The following is a 14926-nucleotide window of genomic DNA, read 5'->3' on the forward strand; positions in this document are numbered from 1 at the left end:
ATGTTCTTCAGGTCTTTGGTTTCTTGGCTCGTATCAACAACGTGTGCAAGGAATGCATGATATTCCTTACATAAGTACTTATGAGCTTGAATACTCGAGATGATACGGAGGTTCGTGCCGGGTTTATGCCATAGATTACTAGAGTTTCTCCAGACGACAAATTAAGGAGAATAGCTTTTTCATAACACATGATGTCAGCACGATGCAGACTCAATCAATCCATGCCGATAATGACGTCAAAACTTTTAATTGAGACCGGCATGAGGTCGATTGTAAATGAATGGTTATATAAAGTTAGAGTACACCCTATGTATACATTGCTAGTGCTCTCAGTTTTTCCGTTATCCATTTCTACAGTGAACGGTTCCTTAAGTGTTCGTGATTTTTGCTTAATTAATTGACCAAATTTTTGGTTCACGAAACTCCTCTCCGCTCTACTATCAAACATAATGCACATATAAGAGTTATCGAGGAGAAACATACTAGTGACCACTATGGGTCGGCAACCGCTTCCTCGTGGCCTAGGGCCAAAACTCTGCCTACTCCGTCGACATTCCCCTCCTTTGGGCAGTTACTTTTGTAGTGGCCCACATCGCCACAACCGTAGCAAGCCTGGCCCTCACCAGCACCGCAGACTTGGTTGATTGGCCTTGTCAGGGATCTGCACAAGTGGACAGTGTGTCACTTTTTGTTGCAGTTGGAGCACTGCAAATCCCGGCAGGGTCCATTGTGGTGGAAGTTGCATTTGTTGCACTTTGGCAAGCTTCCATAGTATTGCTTTATTGGAGCAGCAGCGACAGGTGCTATCGCGGCATGAACCGCCACAACCTGTTGCTTTTTGGCAGCTTTTTGTTTCTTCTTGTCATCCCAGAACTTCCGTTTGTTGTCAACGGCCTTGGAAGGTTCTGAGAAGGCTAGGGTTGTTGTTGATGATGGGGTACAGACCCCATGATCAATGAGCCATTGTGCCAATCGATTGGTGCTATCGAAGGTAGAGGGATTTGATGATAAGACATTCACCTGAAAAGGAGGCACCAGCCCCCAGATGTACCTCTCGATTTTCTTTCCCTCCGTAGGAACCATGTTGGGAAAGAGGGCCACCAGCTTACTGAATCTGGCGGTATAGGAAACTATGTCGGAGCCCTTCATGGTTAGGCTCCATAGTTCTTGTTCTAACTTTTGGATCTCGCCACTCGGGCAGTATTCCTCAATCATGAGGTCTTTCAGAGTTTCCCAACCCATATCATTTACTATTATCAGGGTTAGTGACTTGACATGGCTATTCCACCACGTCAGGGCTTTTTCTTCGAAGGTGCAAGCAGCAAACTTGACCTTGCTCCCTGCTGGGCGGGAGCAGATCTTGAAAATCGACTCCGTCTTTTCGAACCACTGTGAGAGGGCAATGACTCCGCCAATCCCTTTAAAGGACTTTGGCTTGTAGTTGGTGAAGTCCTTGTAGGAGCACTCTCGCGAGCGCACGAGGATTTCACCTTGAGTAGAATTTACAGGCGTTCCACCTCCGCTGATACCAGTAGAGTGATATTGAGCCATGGTTGTTGCCACAACCGCAACTACTACATCATTTAGAGCTGCCGTATCGATTTGTGGAGGAGGTAGTAATATTGGATTTGGAATAATCGGAGGATTACGCGTTGCCGACTTTCGAGGAGGCATCCTTTAACTATAATTCTAAAAAGATGAACATGATAGTAAGAATCAATTGTAAGCATAGTGAGAGTGATCCATGGGCTAAATTGCCATAGTCCAACAGTTGAACGAGTGTATGTTCCGAAATAGAGACACAATAGAAGAGTAAAGAGACACAAGAGTACAACTTTTCCAACATGTTAGATATTTGTCAATATTACTGGTATTGTTGATGTAATAAGTTCAGGAAAAATGACCTAAAAGTAGGTCTTACATCAAACCAAGATGGGAAAATTTTGACAGAAGTATGACGTAATGAAGACTTAACAGATCCAAAGTCTTTACAAAGATAGGAAATTTAACTAGAGTTTTTATATAACTAAGTTATATCCAAAAGAAAGAGTTGAGTGGGCTCTATCTACGACGAGAATCACTAGAATTAGTCCTTGTCTCTTACTAACGATGCTCCATGTCTCTCATGCGCCTTTCATACATTTCTTGACGAGCTTCAACTTCCCTGAATTCAGCTTGGAATGCAACTAGTTGTTGTTGTAGAGCTTTATTGGTTCTCTTAGACCTTTCCATAGCTGTTTCGAGATGGAGAATGTGCACCGTGTTAACGCCAGAGTTGGCTTCAATCTCCATGACTCGGTCGATGGTTGCACGACCTTGCTCGACGTTCCGAGCAATCCTACGAACTATGATGGGCAGGACTCGGTCAGCTGAGCCACCCTCTCTTAGGTTGTAAAAGCTTCGGCTCCTATTGTAGGGTAAGGGATGACCCTGTTCATTACTCCAGCGGTTCAAGTTTGTCACCCACAAGGATGTGGGACCTTGAAATGCTGGTCGGGGGTTGGGATTTGGGACTTGACCCTCTTGGGGTAGGTTGTTGACTTCTGGCTCAGAGTCAGAACCATCCGAAAAACATTCTGCGAGGTGATCATCCAAAGGGGTTGGATGGTCATCTTCCGGCTCATACTCAAGCCATCCAACATTGCCTTGATTTGGGAAGTACGGGTCGCCAGGAGGATGGAATCCAGCCAACTTATCTACGCGAGAAAAGGGATATAAGAATCTTATATAAATAGACGTACTACTTAAGATAAGTATAATATGATCTTTCTCAATTACTTCAATACTTGCATAGCGCATACCGGTTATATGTATTCAAAACAGGATAAACCTTCGAATAAGTGACCCTAACCCTAAACCCACAACAAAACAAGGAACAGGGAATAAAGCAAAGATCAAAGATTTTAAGTCTATGACATCCTAGTTACATATAACGTTAGCGTATCCACTTAGTAACTATTGACCTACCAATAAAGACCTTTTTAGTTCTTAGATTAGATTTATTGTAACACAAAGTACTCCTATAGTGTTTTAGAATTATGTTTTGTTCTAATGTTATCATTGTAGTAGTGTTGGTAAGTTTTTAGACTTGTTGCCATATCGCAACCATTCTTGGGCATATGCTAATCACTTCTCGGACCAACATAGTTGATCAGGCTATGACACTCCCAGAACTAACCATACATCCTCGAGCCTACTTGGGATATTCAACAATCGTAATACTTTCGTTCTGTCCTAGTGACACTGATTTTAGTATGAATGCAGGTATGTATACTTACTTAAATATTTTATTATTTAAAGTATAAACTCTTGGTCAGAGTATTTTAATCCCGTTGTGTTTATAGTTAGTATATCTTTTATGGGTTGATATACTCAATTCACTATAAACAATGCTCTGATACCAATCTATCACACCCCAAACCCGGAACGGCGGAAACGTTCTGGGGCGGAGAACGTCATGTACAGTATCACAACACAACAATATAGTAAACAAGCAAACAACATCATCCATTGCATTAATAATGTATTTTAATACAAGCGTGTTCTGTACAGTTTATAAGACACCAAAAATATGAATCAAAATAAAAGACGAGTCTTGAAATATGCTCAATCTTCTCAAAAGCTGGCCTCGGTACCTGTCTACTAATGACCTGAGAATACACGTTATTTTGAAATAGTTTATCAGCTTTAAAGCTGGTGAGTTCATAAGCATTTTAGTGTCATTGTTTGTATGAAAAATGTTTGTAAGTGTTTGAATGTATGAATTTGTAAATGTTTGTAGGGATTGTTTGTATCTTCTAGAAAATCCTATATTTTCTATTAAAAGTAGCCTTCTACCAAGGCATCAAGTGTACTGTGTGTTTGTTCATTGTAAGAATAAGTATTCCTCCCAAAGGTTACTATCATTAATAAAATATAGTTTATACATTATTATTTATGTGAAGATCACAAGGTAAATGTGATGGAGAAAATAGTGAAGTACTATAGTATTATGTTATAGTAACTACTGCTGTACTAACTACCTTAAACCAATTGTTAATGAAGGCATAATGTGACATAATTGTAACCATACTTGATCGACCTAGTAATACACGACGCACGAAGACGTCGAAATGGTATGACATTCATCACCCATAGACCTGCAGGTCCCACTGTAGCTAGCAACAAGGTGTAGGAGGGTCAGACTAGTATAGACCTATACACGAATTCACGCTCTGCCTTCAGAAGACTCTGGTTACAAGACGAGCCATGACAGATGCCATGCCCTGAAGTAGTGCCTCACATTTATGTTACAGTGTGTGTATGTATTGTATGTAGTAGTGTAGTGTGACAACCCTATATTTTCCAAAAGCATTGTAACACTCGAAAGCTAAGTACAACGAAATTAACCTCGAAAATAAAGCGTTCAAGTATCTAAGTTGGGATGCCTCAAATATTTGATATCATGCCAAGGTTTCCAAAAACATAAAGAACGCTCAAAACTGGGTTGGATTGAAGAAAGTATAACCACTCATATATTTACGACACGACGTTAAAACATTATTTGACATAAAAAGAAAAATATCAATAAAATACATTTTAGCCTTAAGTATCTAAACAAAAGTCGTAGATCTCGTTGAAAGGTGAGCGTGCATAAAAAGATCGCCCAAATTGGACCTCGTATGAAGAAGTTACGGATTTTCAAAGTTTCGAAACAGTAGTAGAAAGCTAAAAACTCGGATTTAAGATCGAGTGTTATTTAGCTATCGCCACCTAAACGGAAGTTGAAGATCTCTTCAGTGGTAATAAAACGATATAAAGACAAACGAAAACCGACGTCGAATAAAGAACCTATGAATTTCTAACGAACTTTAGGAGGCCCGGCCTATTAAAAATATATCATTAAAATTAAAGTCAAAACTAGCAGACGGAGTCTAAATGAAAGTTGTAGAGCATAATCTCACCTACGTGTGGATATAAAGAACACGAAAAACGGAGCTCGTACGCGAAAGTTACGAAATTTAGAAGAGGACAGGCCGGATTACGCCCCGCGTTCTCTGGGAGTACGCCCCGCGTACTAGACTCAGAGTCGAGTCCCATCGGCCCGCCCAAGCTACACTTAGCTAGCCAGGAGTCGTAAGCCATGATGCCATATTACGCCCAGCGTAACGACGTACGCGCCGCGTACGTGAGTACGCCCAGCGTACTCCAAAATTACGCCCCGCGTACTCACTCTTCCAACACTATAAATAGATGGCATCAGCTGCGAGTTTAAGCACACATTCTCAAATCTTCAGATACTCTCACACCCTTCCAAGCACCAGAGACCATTCCCTCACCTTGGTTTCCGCACTCGAGCCCCCGACGAAAGATTTACGCTGCAGAGATCCCTGAAGAGCCCGACGACGCAACCATCCGCGGTCGAAGTTCTGCTCAACCCTAGCCTCTCTCTTCAAACTTAACGAGTGAGTTCATACCCCCACTTTTTAATTCTTTTCATGTTTTAGGGGGGGAATACAAGTACATTATAAGTCGAAGTATCATTTTTATAAACATCTTTATGCTTAGAGGGCTATTATATCACCAAGTTATTCTTACTAAATGAAAACATACTTTTGAGAAGCTATAACGAGCATAGCTAACAAGTTATTCATACATTTTACATATACATCTTGACAAATGAAATAATTTCAAATGAAGTAAAGTCTTTATCATCGTATATCTATTTATACCAAGTAATGTGAGACATTCAAACTTCAACGTACTCGTATGTATGCATTTCAAGTCCTGTATTATATACCATAATCTCTTGGAGGGAGAGCGTGATACTTGTGTATAGATCTATACGGGATTGACAATCCCACACCTAAGCTGTTAGCTACAGCTAGGCCGGCAGGCCTGGGGTGACAAATGTCATAACAGTTCCAACGCCTGAAGAACGTTGTTACAGGCCATCAATGTCAATAGCATGGTTATAAAACTCACATAAAAGTATAAAAACAAGTTTGATTTACGAGATTCATATATGCATTTCAGTTTTCCATTTTATCGTTAACACAAATTTTATCACTATTATTCAAGTATGGAATACACAAACGCACTCCAACACGGGAAACTTTTCAAATCATTTATAGAAAATATTGGATTTTCTGAAAACCTCGTTCATCGGTTTACTATCAAGGACATACTTTTCAATGCAAAACACTTATGAACTCACCAACTTAATTGTTGACACTTTTTCGAAACCACTTGTATTTCTCAGGGAATCAGTAATACAGGTAACCACCAGCTTTTGGAGAAAGGAACACTAAGGATGTTTTATTATTGAACATTTATCATCTCATTGTAATATTCTTTTGCTATTATGTATAACGCAACAACATACGTTTTCATTATATATGTGATGGTTGTGTTACTTTCTTTACAATATTTAATGGTTGTGATACTACGTGAAGTCATCCACCCCTGAATGTTTCCGCCATTCTGGTTTGGGGGTGTGACAGATTGGTATCAGAGCATTGTTTATAGTGAACTAAGTATATCGAACCACATACGATATACAAACTATAAATGCAAAGGGGACCAAAAACCCTCTGATGAAACATTTTCATGAACAAAATACTTTCTCTTAAAGATATACATTTTTACAAGCATGCATTAATCTCGTGTCATAACAAGTTTTACTAAAAAGTATTAAGGCAAGTTACGACACTACGATTGAGCCTCGGGGTATGTAATCAGGTCGAGAATAAATATAGCCTGATCAACTATATTTATCCTGGATTTGACCAACGTACGTCGAGGAATGGTCATAGTGGACAACAAGCCAAGAACTTACCAAATACAAATCAATTTAGTTTCGCCAAATTGTAATATTATAGGAGTATTATTAAAAATAGTTGTACAAATTATAGTTAGAAATAGTAAGTCGTTAAATAGAATTTTCTTTTCTTATAAAGTTCTCCTACGTCTATCCTAGTACAGACAAATGTCCGGATTCCATTTACCAGGAGATCCCTACTACCCAAACCAAGGTAACGGCGGTTGGATAGAAGAAGACCCGGAGGAAGACCCAGAAGAAATCGAAGAAGAGGTCGAGGAAGAATTCGAAGTCGAAGTCGGAGAGGAATTCGAAGTCGACGAAGAGATCGTGGAAGTTTCTAGCGGAACAGACTCCGAGCCAGAAGTGTACGACCCTCCCATCCCTCATCCTCCCGAAATCAGACCATATCAACCGGGACCCATTCCCATGTGGGGAAGTCACCTCTACTACTGGAGCCGCCAGCAAGGTGTACGCCCTCCTTTCGGCATGTGCCGAGATTTTTACAATGTCAGTGGGGGAAGCTCAGCTGATCGAGCACTTCCTGTTATTGTGAACGCTATAGCTACCCAGAACTACGAGACGGACAGGCAAGCAACCAGAGTTCGCGAGGTCAATGCTGCTACCCAAGGTAACGCCGCTGACATCCGCCGTTTGGAAGGACTACATGAGAATACCCAAATCTACACGGGGACACTTCAGAACCAAATGATAACGGCTCTGGCAGATATAAGAGGGATGAAGGAACAACAAGCAGATCTTGAGAGGCGATTGATGGGAGTCAAACAGTCGGATGCCGAATCTAGCTCCAAACGTCGCAAGTAGAACTTGTTCGAGCCCCAACAATTTTGTTATAGATTAGGATTTCGGATAAAAGTTTTTTTTCCTTTATTTCCCTTGTTTTCCCTGTTGTATCCGTAATCGGAGATCTCTAGGAGGATCAAATTTTTCCCGAACAAGATATGCAATGTAACAATCCTCAGGTGTGACCTATATGTATAAATATGAAGTATTTCTTATTATATACCTCTCAAAAATTACGAGTTTTAAATTTCTATGCCTAGCTTGAAACCATAAACTAAAGTCAAAACAAATTGCAAGATACAACTAACACACGATTGTCAAAACATTAGAAACTTATAGTATTCATTCTTATTTTTCTCTACCAGAACATGCCTCCTCGTAGATCAACACGCATAAACTCAACTTCAACACCACCTCCACCACCTCCTCCAATTATGGACACCGTTATGTTCCAGACTGGTGTAACCGCTGCTGTAACTGCAACAATGGCACAAATGAGCAACAACGGATCGGGGGGAGGAACAAACAGTTTTACAAATGGCCAAGGTCAAAGCCGTTCAAGGGTATGCACTTACAAAGACTTCACCAACGGAAAACCTATTCCCTTTTACGGGACTGGGGGAGTATTGGCTCTATCTCAATGGATAGAGAAAACGGAAGCTGTATTCGAAATCTGTGCATGTCCTGAAGAAAGCAAAGTAAAGTTTGCCGCTTTTACTTTCTCTGAACGCGCCCTGACATGGTGGAACGGCCACGTCCAGACACTAACCCTGGTGGTGGCAAACTCCATGGGTTGGGAAAACCTGAAAAGAATGCTCCTTCGGGAATACTGCCCAAGAGGCGAGATTCAGAAGCTTGAACAGGAACTGTGGAACCTCTCGATGGTAGGTTCGGATATAGCAGGTTACACCAACAGGTTCAGTGACTTAATAACACTATGCCCAGGAATGTTAACCCTGGAGAGCCAAAAGGTCGAGAGATACATCTGGGGACTATCACCCCAACTTCGAGGAAGTGTGCTAGCTTCCAGACCCTTGACCTTCGCCAGCGCCAAAGAACTAGCGCAATCTCTTGTTGATCATGGTGTCTGTCAAGGAGTCACGGCTATCATGGCTGAACCAACCAAAGGGAACAGCAACAATGAGATCAATGCCAACAACAACAAGAAGAAGAAATTTTGGAACAAAAGGAAGGGGCAAACTTCGCAAGAACCTTCAAAGAAGCAAATGGTTGCGGTTCATGCTGCTACTACCCCCACCACAACTCCTGCTACCTCTGCGCCAACAAAACCATATGCGGGGAATCTGCCCAAGTGCACCAAGTGCAACTACCATCACCATGGTATTTGTCGCGAGATGCACTGCAAGAACTGTGACCGGAAAGGGCACACAGCCCGTTTCTGTAAAGCACCGGCACGACCAATCACTCAAGTTTCTGGCACTGGAGTAAGCTGGGCGTGTTATGGGTGCGGAGAGACTGGACACTTCAGGAGGGATTGTCCCAAGGAAAGGAATATTGGCGGTATGGGGAGAGTGTTGGCAGTAGGACAAAGAGAAGCAATAGCGGACCCCACGGTGGTTACGGGTACGTTCCTACTCAACAACACTTATGCATGCATACTTTTTGACTGCGGTGCGGAGAGAAGTTTTGTGAGTCATAAATTCAAACACCTACTTAATCAAAAACCCCAACCACTCAATAAAATATTCACTGTAGAAATGGCAAACGGTAAAACAGAACACGCAAACGATTTGTACGTAGGGTGCACACTAAATTTAGACGAGCGTTTGTTTCGAGTCGATCTTATGCCCATTTCCATAAGAAGTTTCGATGTCATCATCGATATGGACTGGTTGGGCCTTCACCATGCCGATATCCTTTGCCACGAAAGGGTTGTTCGCCTAAATCTGCCAAACGGCGAAACTCTTGCCATTTATGGCAACAAACCTAGTTCAAGTTTACAAATCATTTCATGTATTAAAGCACAAAAGCATCTTCGTAAGGAATATCATGCCTTTCTGGCCCACGTAGTAGACAAGAAACGAGAATCGAAAAACATTAAAGATATTCCGGAAGTCTGCAAGTTCCTGGATATTTTCCCAGAAGATCTTCCAGGAATCCCACCGGAACGTCAAGTCGAGTTCAGAATCGACTTAATCCCCGGAGCTACCCCTGTAGCAAAGTCACCTTACCGTTTAGCCCCAGCCGAGATGCAGGAACTATCCAGTCAATTAAACGAGCTGCTGAGCAAGGGATTCATCAGACCGAGCTTCTCACCATGGGGAGCTCCAGTCCTATTCGTGAAAAAGAAGGACGGATCCTTTCGCATGTGCATCGATTATCGGGAATTAAACAAACTCACGATCAAGAACCGATATCCCTTACCGCGCATAGACGATCTATTCGACCAACTACAGGGAGCAAGCTACTTCTCAAAGATTGATCTAAGATCTGGTTATCACCAACTGCGAGTGCTGGAGGGAGACATCCCCAAAACAGCTTTCCGAACACGTTATGGTCACTACGAATTTGTAGTAATGCCCTTCGGATTGACGAATGCTCCAGCAGTGTTCATGGATTTGATGAACCGAGTAAGTCGTCCCTTCTTGGATAAATTCGTTATCGTATTCATAGATGATATACTCATCTACTCAAGAAGCCAGGAAGAACACAGCCAATATCTCCGCCAAGTACTGGAAACATTAAGGGCAGAGAAACTTTACGCAAAATTTTCCAAATGTGAATTTTCGATTCGGGAAGTGGATTTCCTAGGACATGTTGTAAGCAAAGAAGGAATACACGTGGACCCCTCCAAGATAAAGGCAATAGATAGTTGGACTACTCCAAGAACCCCTACAGAAATCCGGCAATTTTTGGGACTCGCCGGGTATTACCGAAGATTCATACCGAACTTTTCAAGGATTGCCAAGCCACTTACCACCCTAACCCAGAAAAATGCGACCTTCGACTGGGGAGAAAAACAAGACAGCGCATTTCAGACACTAAAGCGAGCCTTATGTAGTGCGCCCATCCTAACCTTGCCAGAGGGAACGGAGGACTTCGTGGTCTATTGTGATGCATCAAACCAAGGACTTGGGTGTGTCTTAATGCAAAGAGGGACGGTCATCGCCTACGCCTCAAGGCAACTAAAGACGCACGAAGCGAACTACACAACGCATGATCTTGAGCTAGGAGCAGTCGTCTTCGCTCTGAAGATATGGAGACACTATCTCTACGGCACAAAATGTACCATCTTCACTGATCATAAAAGCCTCCAACATATCCTCAATCAGAAGGAACTCAACATGAGACAGAGACGATGGGTAGAACTACTAAGTGATTACGAGTGCGAAATTCGATATCACCCTGGAAAAGCTAATGTAGTGGCTGATGCACTCAGTCGGAAGGAGTACTCAGGTCGCCGAGTAAAATCCCTAACTATGACGATCAAATCACACCTGTTCACGCAAATCAAGGAAGCCCAAATAGAAGCCTTGAAATCCGAAAATGTGACAGGAGAAGCCCTAAGGGGAATGGATAAGAACCTTGAGACCAAGAACAACGAAATTCGTTATTTCATGGATCGAATTTGGATACCGAAGTTTGGTGGATTCAGAGAAATCGTTATGGACGAAGCCCATAAAACACGATACTCCATACATCCCGGCTCCGATAAGATGTATCTCGATCTCAAGAAGTTGTACTGGTGGCAAAACATGAAAGCCGAAATTGCTACCTACGTGAGCAAATGCCTGACATGTGCCAAAGTCAAGGTTGAATATCAGAAGCCCTCGGGTTTATTACAACAACCAGAAATACCCGAATGGAAGTGGGAGCGGATAACCATGGATTTCATAACAAAGTTACCCAAGACAACAAGCGGACTCGACACCATTTGGGTAATTGTCGACAGGTTAACTAAGTCAGCGTATTTCCTACCGATCAAAGAGACGGATAAATTGGAGAAGTTAACAAGCACGTACCTCAGAGAAATTGTACGACTGCATGGTGTGCCCATATCCATTATCTCGGACCGAGATAGTAGATTCACCTCAAGGTTCTGGCAGTCGCTACAAAAAGCTTTGGGGACAAGACTAGACATGAGTACCGCTTATCACCCACAAACCGACGGCCAGAGCGAGAGAACTATACAAACCCTAGAAGACATGCTGAGAGCTTGCGTAATCGATTTTGGCAAAGCATGGGACACACATCTACCATTGGTCGAGTTCTCGTACAACAATAGCTACCACACCAGTATCAAGGCTGCCCCGTTCGAAGCCCTCTATGGCCGCAAATGCAGGTCACCGTTGTGCTGGGCCGAAGTGGGGGACACGCAACTAGCAAAAGGACAAGCAACTGACAACACGCTCACTGGACCAGAAATCATAAGGGAGACTACGGAGAAAATTGTTCAAATCCGAGAACGTCTAAAAGCATCAAGGGATAGACAAAAGAGTTACGCAGATAAGAGACGCAAACCCTTGGAATTCCAAGTTGGAGACCGTGTCCTACTCAAAGTCTCGCCTTGGAAAGGTTTAATACGCTTCGGAAAACGTGGAAAACTGAACCCTAGATACATCGGACCATTCGAGATCCTTGCCAGGATCGGTCCAGTGGCCTACAAACTTAGACTACCTCAGGAACTCCACAACGTACACCCTACCTTTCACGTATCAAATCTAAAGAAGTGCTTATCCGACGAGACCCTTGTCGTCCCTCTAGACGAAATTGCAATAAATGAAAACCTCCAATTTGTGGAGGAACCAGTAGAGATCATGGATCGGGAAATCAAAAGGACTAAACAAAGCCGCATACCCATTGTGAAGGTCCGCTGGAACGCCAAGCGAGGACCTGAATACACCTGGGAACGCGAAGATCAGATGAAACAAAAGTACCCGCATCTTTTTCCTAAAACTGTAAACTCTATCTTAGATTGAATTTCGGGACGAAATTCCCTTAACAGGGGGATGATGTGACAACCCTATATTTTCCAAAAGCATTGTAACACTCGAAAGCTAAGTACAACGAAATTAACCTCGAAAATAAAGCGTTCAAGTATCTAAGTTGGGATGCCTCAAATATTTGATATCATGCCAAGGTTTCCAAAAACATAAAGAACGCTCAAAACCGGGTTGGATTGAAGAAAGTATAACCACTCATATATTTACGACACGACGTTAAAACATTATTTGACATAAAAAGAAAAATATCAATAAAATACATTTTAGCCTTAAGTATCTAAACAAAAGTCGTAGATCTCGTTGAAAGGTGAGCGTGCATAAAAAGATCGCCCAAATTGGACCTCGTATGAAGAAGTTACGGATTTTCAAAGTTTCGCAACAGTAGTAGAAAGCTAAAAACTCGGATTTAAGATCGAGTGTTATTTAGCTATCGCCACCTAAACGGAAGTTGAAGATCTCTTCAGTGGTAATAAAACGATAAAAAGACAAACGAAAACCGACGTCGAATAAAGAACCTATGAATTTCTAACGAACTTTAGGAGGCCCGGCCTATTAAAAATATATCATTAAAATTAAAGTCAAAACTAGCCGACGGAGTCTAAATGAAAGTTGTAGAGCATAATCTCACCTACGCGTGGATATAAAGAACACGAAAAACGGAGCTCGTACGCGAAAGTTACGAAATTTAGAAGAGGACAGGCCGGATTACGCCCCGCGTTCTCTGGGAGTACGCCCCGCGTACTAGACTTAGAGTCGAGTCCCATCGGCCCGCCCAAGCTACACTTAGCTAGCCAGGAGTCGTAAGCCATGACGCCATATTACGCCCAGCGTAACGACGTACGCGCCGCGTACGTGAGTACGCCCAGCGTACTCCAAAATTACGCCCCGCGTACTCACTCTTCCAGCACTATAAATAGATGGCATCAGCTGCGAGTTTAAGCACACATTCTCAAATCTTCAGATACTCTCACACCCTTCCAAGCACCAGAGACCATTCCCTCACCTTGGTTTCCGCACTCGAGCCCCCGACGAAAGATTTACGCTGCAGAGATCCCTGAAGAGCCCGACGACGCAACCATCCGTGGTCGAAGTTCTGCTCAACCCTAGCCTCTCTCTTCAAACTTAACGAGTGAGTTCATACCCCCACTTTTTAATTCTTTTCATGTTTTAGGGGGGGAATACAAGTACATTATAAGTCGAAGTATCATTTTTATAAACATCTTTATGCTTAGAGGGCTATTATATCACCAAGTTATTCTTACTAAATGAAAACATACTTTTGAGAAGCTATAACGAGCATAGCTAACAAGTTATTCATACATTTTACATATACATCTTGACAAATGAAATAATTTCAAATGAAGTAAAGTCTTTATCATCGTATATCTATTTATACCAAGTAATGTGAGACATTCAAACTTCAACGTACTCGTATGTATGCATTTCAAGTCCTGTATTATATACCATAATCTCTTGGAGGGAGAGCGTGATACTTGTGTATAGATCTATACGGGATTGACAATCCCACACCTAAGCTGTTAGCTACAGCTAGGCCGGCAGGCCTGGGGTGACAAATGTCATAACAGTTCCAACGCCTGAAGAACGTTGTTACAGGCCATCAATGTCAATAGCATGGTTATAAAACTCACATAAAAGTATAAAAACAAGTTTGATTTACGAGATTCATATATGCATTTCAGTTTTCCATTTTATCGTTAACACAAATTTTATCACTATTATTCAAGTATGGAATACACAAACGCACTCCAACACGGGAAACTTTTCAAATCATTTATAGAAAATATTGGATTTTCTGAAAACCTCGTTCATCGGTTTACTATCAAGGACATACTTTTCAATGCAAAACACTTATGAACTCACCAACTTAATTGTTGACACTTTTTCGAAACCACTTGTATTTCTCAGGGAATCAGTAATACAGGTAACCACCAGCTTTTGGAGAAAGGAACACTAAGGATGTTTTATTATTGAACATTTATCATCTCATTGTAATATTCTTTTGCTATTATGTATAACGCAACAACATACGTTTTCATTATATATGTGATGGTTGTGTTACTTTCTTTACAATATTCAATGGTTGTGATACTACGTGAAGTCATCCACCCCCGAATGTTTCCGCCATTCTGGTTTGGGGGTGTGACATGTAGTGAATGTCCTCTCTGATTCTCATCATAGTATGTTCCTTTTTATAGTATATAGTGTGTATGAATTGTATGTACTAGTGTATGTTCTCTCTGTATAGTGTATAGTATGTTTCGACTCATGTATGAACTGCATCTTTGTATGTTTCATCTTACTAGAAATTATTAAGTAGAATATCTCTAAACTATACCTA

The sequence above is a fragment of the Lactuca serriola genome, chromosome 5 (assembly GCF_051521515.1).
Source record: "Lactuca serriola cultivar US96UC23 chromosome 5, Lser_US96UC23_V15, whole genome shotgun sequence".
NCBI lineage: Eukaryota > Viridiplantae > Streptophyta > Magnoliopsida > Asterales > Asteraceae > Lactuca > Lactuca serriola.